Here is a 13,117-nt window from a genome sequence, read left to right as displayed (position 1 = left end):
GTCATAAATTACTAGGAGTAGCTAAGTCAATATTTGAACTCAGGTCTGTCTGTCCTCAAACTCTTGCACCTTCCATTAAACTTCGGTAAGTTTTACAAGGCAGGAATGGTTGGAAATTCAGCATAAACAATCGCACTGCATAAAGGGAATGCTGGGGATTTAGGAGGAGAGCAGAAGCAACAGGGAGGCCCAGAAAGAGCAAAAAGAATGAAAAAGGAGCTAGGGAGGCTGGTTACTGGTGCGTTCAGTGTAGCAGAGTAACGTCTGCAAGCCGGTATGCCTTTGATCTTTCTTTCTTTTCCAGTAAAGCGTCTTTCCCCTGTGTCCGTTGTTCACTCTCGTGTGTTCAAATAAAGCTAGATTATTGAGAAAGGCGGACAGCTAAGGGGAAAAAAAAAAAAAAAGGAGCGTGACGGCGGCGGTGTGCGCCTGCGCGCTGGCGGCGGCGGCGGCGGTGCCCGGCGGGGAGGGGGTCCGGAGTGGGCCGCCGGACCCAAAACTGAGGGGGACCTCGGGGAGCCCCCTCCCTGGGACCTTGGCGGCCTGATGGAGTAAGACGGGTCGGCTGTGAGTGTGAGTATCGAGTGGCCGGGCTGCGTTGAGGCATACCGGAACGGCGGGGTCCTGGTGGTCTGCTCCTAAGGTTTCGAGCTGCAGGACGCGGCCGGGTTTCTGCTCCTGCAGGCTGAGGCGCAGCGGCATCCCGGTCCTGCCCTCTCCCAGAGCCCGCGCGGTTTACAGGCAGGCGGTGCTTCTGGCTTCGGGGTACAGATTCTAGCGGGGGCGTTCCGGCTCGGCTTCTAGCCCCGGCAGGAAACGCGCCTGCAAGAACCTTGACCTTTAGGGGAGGCCGCTGACCTCTTTCGGCCCCCGATTCCGCAGGGATCTCGTAGACCCAGGTGCTTAAAGGCTTACGGGTCACAGGCCAGGGACACCTTTCGACCTCTTGTGACTAACAGGCTCCGTTCTTTTGCCTCCTTCCGTCTCCTCTCCCGGTGGGATGCGTCTTAATAATAGCTACTAATTATGGAGCGTTCACTACGTGTCAGTTTAATATTTAGTCCGAATCTCGGTGCATAATTATGGGGGAGGAAATGCTTTGCACCCCACTCCCCATTGAGTCTGCTCAGTTTAATCATCCTTGAGAGTTAGAGTAAACCATTTTATTGGGAAGTTTGAGATTTCCATGGCTTTTAGAAACTTGGCACTGCCATTCTAGTTAAGGGAAGTTCTCTTACCTGACAAATAGGTGCTTTATCCGCCATAATGGTTTATATCGAATTTACTCAAGCCGAAATAACTTTTTTAAAAAAGATTTTATTTATTTATTTGACAGACAGAGATCACAAATAGGCAGAGAGGCAGGCAGAGAGAGAGGTGGAAGCAGGCTCCCAGCTGAGCAGAGAGCCCGATGCGGGGCTCGATCCCAGGACCCTGAGACCATGATCTGAGCCGAAGGCAGAGGCTTAACCCACTGAGCCACCCAGGCGCCCCTAACTTTTTTTTTTTTTTTAAACACTGAGAGCCCAATACTATTCTAAACCCCGTGGGAAATCTTAAAATTTGTCTAAATCCCTGTTCTCCAGTTCAGTTGTGAATGAAACAATGGAAGATAATACTTAGCTTCAGTTAGGATGTATTTAGCACCTACTGCATAAGTGCCAGATACACTCAGGTTTGTCACAAAAATTGATGAGATACTGTAATGGAAAGTGGCTTTTTGAAGCATATTTCAGATTAGGTCACTAAAAGTTTGATGGTTATTTGCTCAAGCTAACCTAGCTAAAGTAAGTGGTGAAATTCACATATGCCAAGGCTCATCATTTTCCCATTACACCAAGTTAAGTATCCTAAGCATTTTTTTTTTAAGATTTTATTTATTTATTTGACAGAGACCACAAGCAGGCAGAGAGGCAGGCAGAGAGAGAGAGAGAGGAGGAAGCAGGCTCCCTGCCAAGCAGAGAGCCCGACATGGGACTCGATCCCAGGACCCTGAGATCATGACCTGAGCTGAAGGCAGAGGCTTAACCCACTGAGCCACCCAGGCGCCCCCTAAGCATTTTTGAGAAGCAACTACATTACAGTTTTAGTTTCTAGAGTTAACTCCTGAGTCTAGAAAATGGTAGGCGCCTTTAAAGATACTAGATGGTTTTTGAAGAGAACTTCAACGTGGCTTGGAAGGTGGTAGGAGGGTGTGATGGAATCTGATCAAGTTATTTCAGAACCAATTACTTTGATTAAAAGGATGATATATATATTTTTTAATTATTTATTTGACAGAGAGAGAGCTCACAAGTAGGCAGAGAGGCAGGCAGAGGGCAGGGGTTGGGGGGGAAGCAGGCTCCCCGCAGAGCAGAGAGCCCGATGCGGGGCCGATCCCAGGACCCTGGGATCATGACCCGAGCCGAAAGCAGAGGCTCAACCCACTGAGCCACCCAGGTGCCCCAAAAGGATGATATTTAAAAAGGAAGAACTGCAAATGGTAATTTTTTATCTGGGTTGGAGCACAGCATATGTAATCTACTGTAGAAGAGGCTCCTGTACAAAGAAAGCAAGGAATAATGGTAGGTGCTAGCTGATTTGGTTCTGGGACCAGGAATGGCTCTGTGAGAAATATACATATTGTGTAATAAGTAATTTGAATATTTTAGTGGGAAGTTTAGGATTAATATGTGTATCCATTGAATAAGAACATGTAGGCAGACAAGTTGCATAGGAATACTCCAGTTGCACATTCACCATGCTAAATCTCTAATTGAAACCTTAACAGTCAGTGGTTTTTCTTTCCTCTTAGAGTCTTATCTGAAAGAGACTATCAAGAAATGAGAATTCCTAGGTGTTCATCAGTGGAGGACTGGTTAAATCAATTTTGCATTTGTTAGAACGAACCAGCCCTCTGTGTGCTAATACTGAGTAATAACCAAGATATATCAAGTGAAAAAAAAGTGCAAAAGAGGTTTTATATTCTGCAACCATTTGTGTGTGTGTGTTTTTTAATAAAGTTTATGCATTTGCATATGTATGTATAGAATATATCTGGAGGTATATTTAAGAAACTGGTAACAGTGACTAGAGGTGCACGTGGCTGGGAAACAGGAATGGGAAGGGAATAATTTTCTGTATTTAAGATGTGTGTGTGTGTGTGTGTGTGTGTGTGTCTGTGTCTGCACACCAGCACAAAAAAGGTGGTTTTATTAAAGCACAGGGACAGGACCTGTGGGTAGAAAGTGTTGCCCTAGGGTCATGAGGACCATTATATACTTTCAAGTTGGGAGGGGTTTAGGGATAGTGTAAGTCTCCTAGCTATTTTGGAAACAAGGTTTCCAGGATCCTGAGGGGGCTAGCTATTGTTAGGAAAGGTCTTATGTTACTCTTTAGTAAAAACTCAGTTATGAGACCCTTTAGATATATAGGGGTGGGGGATGATTGCTAGCTTGTGTGGAGGGGGCGGGTAGAAAAATGGAGTTTCCAGAGGAATTTTTATATGTTAAAGTAGTCTTACAAGGTGGTCTAAAATTGCCTTTTGCCCTTAACAAAGTATAAACATTGACGCAGCTGAGTTCCTAGAGGAAGGTCACTCTGCCTGTTTCAAGGACTGTAGATAGTAGCCATGGGCTGTAGATAGTAAGGAAATTTAATAATTTTTTCTTCTGCCTTTGTTTCCCACATCATGTTTTTAAGAAATTTTTTAATGAAATTTAAAAATACCCAGATAACTAGAGAAAATACTATAATGAATCTGTGTAAATTGATCATTTTAAAATCTGTTGTTACATTGCTGTATTTGCTTTTATTCCTGAAATCTCTAAACACTTTAATACACGTCTCTAAGAAAAAGAACATTTTCCTGCATAACCCAGTAACACAATCATACTGAACAACTAATTTTTGTATATTATGTAATACCCGATCTTTATTAAAATTTCCCCAGATTGAAGGCACTTGGTTGACTCAGAGGAACATGCAATTCTTGATCTTGGGGATTGTGAGTTGGAACCCCATGTTGGGTATAGAGATTAAAAAAAAAAAAAAACCTTTAAAAATGTCCCCAAATTGTCCTTTTTCCCCCCACTGTTCTTGATCCTATTTCCAATCAAAGTCTATGCATTGCATTTGGCTATTAAGTCTCTTGAAATCTTTTTAAATCTAGAACAGTTGCCTTTTTTCTTTCTCCCTTTCTCTTTTTTTGTCATGATTTGTTGAAGAGACCTGGTCCATTATCTGGATTTATCTGACTGATTCCTAGTGGTTTACTTAGCTAGTTACTGCAAACTGGAAGGTACAGGTAAATGCTTGATTGAATTCAGGTTAAAAACTTTGGGGATGATATCATACGCTATGCTGTGTAGTATTTCTGTTAATGGTACTGAGATTGATTAGTGGGTTCAGATGGTAAATGTGAGTTCTCCATTGTAAAATTGTATTTCACCCCTTGGAAACCAGCTGTAAGTCTTTTGTATATTTAAGATTTAAAACTGGTGTTACCTATTCAAAATATAAATAATTACCTTTAAAAAGACAAAGCTTGGGGTTCCTGGGTGCCTCAGATGGTTAAGCGTCTGCCTTTGGCTCAGGTCATGATCTCTAACTCCTGGGATCCAGCCCCAAGTTGGGCTCCTGGCTTAGCAGGGAGTCTGCTTCTCCCTCTCCTTCTGCCTCTTCCCCTGCTCGTGCTCTCTTTCTAATAAATAAAATCTTTTAAAAAAAAAAAAAAGAGCTTACTGGAAGAAATCGCTGCTGCTCATTTTTTATTATTATATTTTTAAAGATTTTGTCTAGGGATGCCTGGGTGGCTCATTCGGTTAGGCGACTGCCTTTGGCTCAGGTCTTGATCCTAGGGTCTGGGGATCGAGTTCTGCATCAGGTTCCTTGCTCAGTAGGGAGCCTGTTTCTCCCTTTGCCTGCTCCTCCCCCTGCTTGTTCTTCCTTTTGCTCTCTCTCTCTCTCTCTGACAAATAAACTCTTTAAAAAAAAAAAAGATTTTATTCATTTATTTATTTAGAGCATGAGCAAGGGGAGGGGCAGAGGGAGAGGGAGAGAATCTCCAGCAGACTCTGTGCTGAGTGCAAAATGGAGCTCCATCCCACCACCCTGATATCATGACCTGAGCTGAAATCAAGAGTCAGTTGCTTAACCAACTGAGCTACTCAGGCTGTTCATGCTGTACACTTTTTTTTTTTTAAAGAGAGAGAGAGAACATGGGGTCGGGGAGGTAGAGGCAGAGGGAGAGGGAGTGAGAGGATCTTAAGCACCCTCTGTGCTCAGTGCAGACCCCTACATGGGGCTCGATCTCAGAACCCTGAATGTGTAACGAACACATAATAGACTGGGCCACTCAGGTGCCCCATGCGGCTGCATTTTTTTTTTTTTTTAAGTATTCTCTTAGTCTCGAGTGTTTGTTTGTTTGTTTGTTTAAAGATTTTATTTATTTACTTGACAGACGGAGATCACAAGTAGGCAGAGAAGTAGGCAGAGAGAGAGGAGGAAGCAGGCTCCCTGCTGAGCAGAGAGCCTGATGCGGGGCTCAATCCCAGGATCCTGGGATCATGACCTGAGCCGAAGGCAGAGGCTTTAACCCACTGAGCCACCCAGGTGCCCCTGTTTGTTTGTTTTTAAGATTTTATTTATTTGAGACAGAGAGAGTGAGCAAGAGAGCCCAAGCGGGGGGAGCAGCAGAGGGAGAGGGAAAAGCAGGCTCCCCACTGAGTGGGGAGCCGGCCATGGGGCTAGATCCTAGGACCTGAACTGAAGGCAGACCCTTAACTCACTGAGCCACCCAGGTGCCCCAGGCTGCTGCTTATTTAAACTGAATCCCTGATAAGTAGGTGGTAGTATCACATTTTATACTACTTCCAAGTGGTATAAGCTACTTCCAGGGTCATACTTTTCTACCATATTTTGTAAACTGTAAACTGGTATATAAATGTAAAATTGTTATTACTCCCACTAGTTATGTTACTGGTCCTTTCTATCTTTTTGGACAGGTAATCAGTATCTAATGATATTAGACATTTTGGAATATCAGTAAATGGGATAGATCTCTGTAATGTGATAGTCTATAATGAGCCATTTTGAAAGTTCAAAGTATGTGTGCAAGTCAAAACTCTTGATGTTTTCTGGAGTTCCAAAAAAAGTTCTATATGTGGAAGCGTTATGCAGTCTTGGTTCTTGTGCCTAAGTCTTCGATGTTTAAAAAAATATTATAAGTAAAAGGAAATTTAAAAAAATTAAAACTATATGTGTATTATTGTTTAATTTTTTGAAAAGTACAAAAGAGTCTCTAATGAAAGTCTGCACACCCTCCCTTTTTTTCCCAGAGGCAGTAACTGTTACAGTTCCTTGGGTATCCCATTATAGATACTCTGCATGTTTATGTATATGCCACTAGGATGAATTTTGACCTTCTTATATAGAAGTATCTTAGAAGCATAACCTAATATAATACTATTGAGGGTTATACTCCAGTTTTTATTGTTTATATTCCAAATGTCTTTGCTAACTTGTGTTCATTCATTCAACAGTATTGAGTACTTACTCTATACCAGATGGTGTGGCAAGTCATAGGAATAAAATGATGAACAATACAGGCATTTCTGCTAGCTGTCAAGGAGCTTATCCTCTATTGGGAGAGGCAGTCATTAAGCAAATCATTATATTGATGACTCTAGCAAAGATTTAGTACCTGCTCTGTGCCAAACACTTTATGTGGATTTTTAAATTTATTTCTCATAACAACTCTATGACATTGATACTAATAATATTTTTATTTCATGAATGCACAGAAAGATTAAATTACTTGGTCAAGATCACACAGAACTAGTAAGTGATAGAGCCAGGTTTCAAGCACAAGCAGTCTGGCTGTAGAGATCTTACTGTCTTCCTTTATCCTAATGCAGTGTTTTTTAATGAATTTGAGATCATCTGCTGAGGAGGTTTGGAAATTTTGAGGGGTGTTTTTTTGGTTTCAGAATCATTGAGAGGATGACACTGACTTTAGTGGATGGAGATCAGGGATGTTGGACATCCTGCAATGTAAAGGACATCCCTAACCTATATGGTAAAAATTATTACACATTTTGCATCACTTTCAAATGTTTCAGAAGATGTTCATGTAGGTGAAAAATCTGGTTATGATCGTATGGCCTAGATCCAATTTGTTTTACACATAAACTCCTTTTTTTTTTGTTTGTTTTTGCCTAAAGCATAGTTACTGTGTAAATCAAGTGATTGTGCTTTCTTTATTTTAGAAAGTTTACAAAGAGTTGGCCCCTATTTTCGAAAATCATATCACAGCATTGCTATTCTTGGTATTTGCATCAACAGTATAACATGTCTATATCAGTCTGTATTTGTAGTTGTCACATTCATAGTCTTACATCATCTAATCTAGTCATGTCCAAGCATTTACGTGTTGAAATACGTATTATTTTATGATAAACTACTTTTTTGTAATAGTTAGCACATTATATGGATATTTTAAATTTTACTTGTGTAAGTAAATTACAGTAGCTCTGAATTTCATTTCTTGTTTTTAAAGATTTTTATTTGAGAGCATGCATGTGTGTGAGAGAGTGCACACTGTGGGTGGGGGGAGGGAGAGAGGGAGAAGCAGACTTCCCCCGAATTGGGAGCCAAATGTGTGACTCAGTCTCAAGATCCTGGGATTATGACCTGAGCGAAGGCAGACACTTGACCAATTGAGCTGCCCAGGCACCCTGAATTTCATTTCCTTAAGAATGGGAGATATTACAAAATATTTGTTATTAAAAAAAGGTATGTATATATCTTGAAAGTAAAATTCTGTGGTGACAATTGGGGAGGCTGGTTGATGAGCACAGTGGGGAGTATTATATTAATCCCTCATATTTATGTCAGAATGAAAATTCCCATAATGTTTTAGAAAAAAGAAGGGCATTGGGTCTGATATGGTTGAGAACTGCTGCTCTACTCCCTGCCTCAGAAATAGTCACACTTGTGGTAAGTGGTATGAAGAAAGTACAGGATTTTAGGAAAGAAGTGTATACGAGGGAATGTGGCCTAATCTGAGAGATCAGGGAGTGCTTCCCCAGGCAATTAACATTTAGACTGAGATTTGAAGTGTGAGTAGTTAATAAGATGGAAAGGAATAAAAACATTCCAGGGAGAGGGGCAAACATATGAAAAGGGAGGGAACATGGTAGATGGAAGGAACTGGAAATACCATTTCGTCTGGTATATGGAGATCTAGGGGGAAGGTAGCTCAAACCTAGTACTTATTAGCAAGGATGATATCAAGTGGGCTTTTAAAAGTATTTTGATTTTTATCTTAAATAATTGACTATAATTGAAGGGCTTTTAAAAGTCAGGGGATGAGGCATAAACATGAGTGTGTGGGTTTGTTTTTTTCAATGTATGGTTGAGGGAATCATAGAAGTGTATGTTTAGGTGGAGGTGAAATTGAAGTAGACTTGAACGCTGAGTCATTTCATGAAAGATAACTGCCATTTAAGAATCACCCTAGGCCATAGCCAACTTTGTTATTAAACCTCCTAGGGCCTCCGACTCCATCACAGGATTGAGAGGCAAGTCTTTTTTGATCAGCCCCACCTGCTTGAATATTGCCTGGAGCTATTTAGTCAGGCTGAAGGCTTTCCAAAGTGCAAGCATAGGAGTCCAGTTCTGATGATGACTTAGTAAGCTCCTACTGGTAGACCCTCCTGCAGATAATAGTTATTAGATCAGAAGTATGTAATACAACTAAGATCACTGGGGTTACCCAAAGCAAGCAGATTCTGGAAGGGAATTAACACTTGAGGAAGAGAACATGGGCATGATTTCCCATTTTCATGGCCCCAATCTGTGCCAGGTAGGATGGTTAAAATTCTGAAATAAACTTGTGCTGTTTTTGGCCTTAACAAAAGTTAAGGCTCAAGGCAGAGATAGCTTTTGGGAAGTGAGAGGAGAATCCTGAAACATAGAGACGCATCAAACTCTGTGAATGAACTCTACTCAAATCTTGGCAGACTGTTGAACTGTGCATGTACAGAGCAGATTCCAAGAAGATCAGCTAAGGATAAAAAAACTAAATTGAGATTTCATCTACTTAAGACACAGAGTTTGCAGTTTGAGTCAGCCAATTTAGATACCTACTAAAACAAAAATAAAGTAAAAACACTCTTCTGAGGAATATAAAGAAATCCAGAGCCTCCACAACATAACATTTACCACATGCAGCATATATTCCAAAATTACTTATATACAAAGGATCAGGGAAATGTAACTTTGAATTAAAAGACAATCTACAGAGACTGACCTGAAGATACTCAAATGTTGGAATTAGTAGGAAAGTATTTGAAACTTTTGTAACTATTACTAATAAAGAAAAGGAAAGTGATGCATAAGAAAATACCTTCACAGAGAGTGAATATTAAATAATCAAGTGGATATTCTTTTTTTTTTTTTTTTTTTTTTTAAGATTTTATTTATTTATTTGTCAGAGAGAGTGAACGCAGGCAGACAGAGAGGCAGGCAGAGGCAGAGGGAGAAGCAGGCTCCCTGCTGAGCAAGGAGCCCGATGTGGGACTCGATCCCAGGACGCTGGGATCATGACCCGAGCCGAAGGCAGCCGCTTAACCAACTGAGCCACCCAGGCGTCCCTCAAGTGGATATTCTAAAGTTGAAAAATATGATACTGGAAATAAAGTGGATGGGCTAAAAGCAGAATAGAGATGACTGAGGAAAGAATCCATGAAATTAAAGATCAGTAGAAATTATTCAGTATGAAGAGCAGAAGAAGTGTAAAAGGGGGAAAAGAAGTAGCATATTCTCAGGGACCTGGGGGCAGTATCAAAAAATTCAACATAAAGTAACTAAAGCCCCAGAAGGAGAGGTGAAATAATGGGAAAGAAAGAATACTTGCAAATATAATGGCTGAAAATTTCCCAAATTTAGTGAAAGGCATAAATTGACAGACTCAATAACCTCAGCAAATCCCAGTAAAGATAAAGACAAAACCATGCAAACCACAGGTTTAAAACTGAAGAAATCCATGACTGGGTACTTCATAATCAAACTGTTGAAAGCCAAAAATCAAAGGAAAAATCCAGAAGCCATATTGCATACAGAAGGATAATCATAAAGGCCAGAGAGAATAGAAAATCATTAAAATGCTGAAAGAAAAATTTGACAGTCCAGAATTCCAGATTCAGTAGTATAGCCTTCATGAATGAAAGTGAAAAAAATATTATCAGATAAAAGAAAACCAAGAGAATTCATAGCTAGCAGGCCTGCACTACAAGAAATGCTGAAGTTCTTCAGTCTGAAGGGAAATGATACCTGGTGGAAACTTGAATCATAAGGAAAGAAGAACATCGGAAATGGTAAATATGTGGATAGATATTAATCTTTCCCTTTTTTCTTAAAACAACATATACAACTGTTCAAATAATTTTAAAGAAGCATCTTGTGAAGATTATCACATAATGTAGATACAAAATCTATACGGTAGGGGCACCTGGGTGACTCAGTGGGTTAAGTCTCTGCCCCTGCTCAGGTCATGATCTCAGGGTTCTGGGATCAAGCCCCGAATTGGGCTCTCTACTCAGCAGGGATCCTGCCTCCCCCTCTCTCTCTGCCTGCCTCTCTGCCTGCTTGTGATCTCTCTGTGTCAAATAAATAAATAAACTTTAAAAAAATAAATAAAACCTATACGGTAAAGCATGGAATGGGAGATGGGGGTAAATGAACCTATATGGGAGCAAGATTTGTATATATTATGTGAAGAGGCAAATTATTAAGTGTAAAATGAGAAGGATATAGTTTGTAATTCTTAGAGCACTCACTAAGGAAAAAAATGTGATGAAGTGTTGCTAAAAAGCTAGTAGAAAAAGTAAATAATCCAAAAGAGAATAGAGGTACAGCTGAACAGAAATAATGGTAGGCCTAATCCAACCATCAGTTTCATTTAGTTTAATGGAATAGGTAACCTGATTCAGATTATCTGATTAGGTTATCTGGAATAGATACTCTGAATCAGAGATATTATTATCCAATAATGTCTGCATACAGACAGATTGGATAAAAGTAAACATGGAGGGGCGCATGGGTCACTCAGTGGGTTAAAGCCTCTGCCTTTGGCTCAGGTCATGATCCCAGGGTCCTGGGATTGAGCCCCACATCGGGCTCTCTGCTCAGCGGGGAGCCTGCTTCCTCCTCTCTCTCTGCCTGCCTCTCTGCCTACTTGTGATCTCTGTCAAATAAATAAATAAAATCTTAAAAAGTAAACGCATGGAAGAAGATACATGTTTTCATCATTAAGCATAAGAAGGCTGGAGTGGCTGTATTCATATCAGATAAAGTAGAGTTCAAGGTAAAGTGTGTTGCTAGAGTTAAGGGAGTCGTTCATAATGATAAAAAGGTCAATTCATGACATAATCATAAACGTGTGTGTGTAATACAGAGGTTCCAATACATCATGCAAAAACATAAAATTAAAAAAAGAAATAGACAACAATCAGAGATTTTGGCGCTCTTCTCAACAACTGATAGACAACTAAACAAACAAAAAAGTAAGTATAGATCTCTACCTGACTACCACAGAATATACTTCTTTTCCCAAGTATACTTACAGACCAAATGCTGGGCTGTGAATCAAGTCTTAATAAATTTGAAAGGATTGAAATAATGCAGAATATGTTCTTTGGTCGAGATGGGATTAAAGTAGAAATCAAGGTGTCTAAAATAACCCACACATACTTGAAAAGTCCTGAAACTTCTAAACCTATGTATGAGTGAAGAAATCACAAAGAGAAAGTCATTTGAACTGGATGATGAAAATAGAGCATCAAAATTTGTGAGATAATGGTCATAGCAAAGAGGATCCTGGCTGAGGATACATCACAACAAAATGTAAAGTGATATCCTGGTTGAGATCCTGGAAGAAAAAAAGGATACTTGGTAAAAAATGAGGAAATAAAACAAGGACTTCAATTAATAATAATGTATCAATATCCATTTTTTAATTATGACAGGCTATTTTACTAATGCAAGATGTAAATAATATGGGAAACTGGGAGTGGGGTATAGGGTACTTTACTATTTCTGCAATTTCTATGAGTCTAAAACTATCCTAGAATAAATAGTTTATTAAAAAGTGCTTTAAAGGGGCGCTTTAGGTGCTCAATCCTTAAGCATCTGCCTTTGGCTCAGATCATGATCCCAGGGTCCTGGGATGGAGCCCCATGTCAGGCTCCCTGCTTGGCAGGAAGCCTGCTTTCCCTCTCCCACTCCTCCTGCTTGTGTTCCTGCTCTCTCTCTCTCTCTCTCTCTTTTTTTAAAGTGTTTTAAAAATTTGTAGGATGCAGTTAATGGAATGTGTAGAGAGAAGTTTATAATTTTATTTTTTTATTATTATTTTTTAAAAGATTTTATTTATTTATTTGACAGATCACAAGTAGGCAGAGAGGCAGGCAGAGAGAGAGGAAGGGAAGCAGGCTCCCCGCTGAGCAGAGAGCCGGATGCGGGGCTCGATCCCAGGACCCCAAGATCATGACCTGAGCCAAAGGCAGAGGCTTTAACCCACTGAACCACCCAGGCGCCCCAGGGAAGTTTATAATTTTAAACACCTATTTTAGAAAAGAAAGGTTTAAAGACAGTGGCCTGAAGTTCTACCTTATGAAGCTAGTAGAGAGGGGCACCTGGGTGGCTCAGTGGGTTAAGGCCTCTGCCTTCGGCTCAGGTCATGATCTCGGGGTCCTGGGATCGAGCCCCGCATCCGGCTCTCTGCTCAGCAGGGAGCCTGCTTCCCTTCCTCTCTCTCTGCCTGCCTCTCTGCCTACTTGTGATCTCTGTCAAATAAAATCTTTAAAAAAGAAAAAAAAAAGAAGCTAGTAGAGAGCAAGATACTCCCAAAGTATATAGAAGGAAAGAAAGAAGACAACAGAAGCAATCAGTAAAATAGAGAAAGACCATACACAAAATTACAAAGTCAGAAGTTGGTTCTTTGAAAAAATCAATAATGTTGCTAAATCCATAGATACACTGGTCAGAACACAAATTACTAGTATCAGGAATGAAAGGGATTTACCAGAACTATAAGGGGATATTGTAGGCAACCTTATACCAAAAAATGTGGCAACAT

The 13,117-nt window shown here is 40.4% G+C and overlaps 1 protein-coding gene across 2 annotated transcripts in view; it reads left to right on the top strand.

The window, feature by feature from the left end:
* The first annotated feature begins 375 nt into the window (after window positions 1–375).
* The window catches only part of ZNF106 (zinc finger protein 106), a 68,921-nt gene continuing 56,179 nt past the window's right edge, over window positions 376–13,117 (top strand). For both annotated transcript variants that reach the window (XM_080808789.1, XM_080808790.1), the window contains exon 1: window positions 376–573. The gene's annotated coding sequence lies outside the window, so the exon portion shown is untranslated. The remainder of the gene's footprint in view (window positions 574–13,117) is intronic.

Source organism: Martes martes, assembly GCF_963455335.1.
Source record: "Martes martes genome assembly, chromosome: 7".
Taxonomy (NCBI): domain Eukaryota; kingdom Metazoa; phylum Chordata; class Mammalia; order Carnivora; family Mustelidae; genus Martes; species Martes martes.
This window is presented reverse-complemented; position numbering and strand designations above follow the sequence as displayed.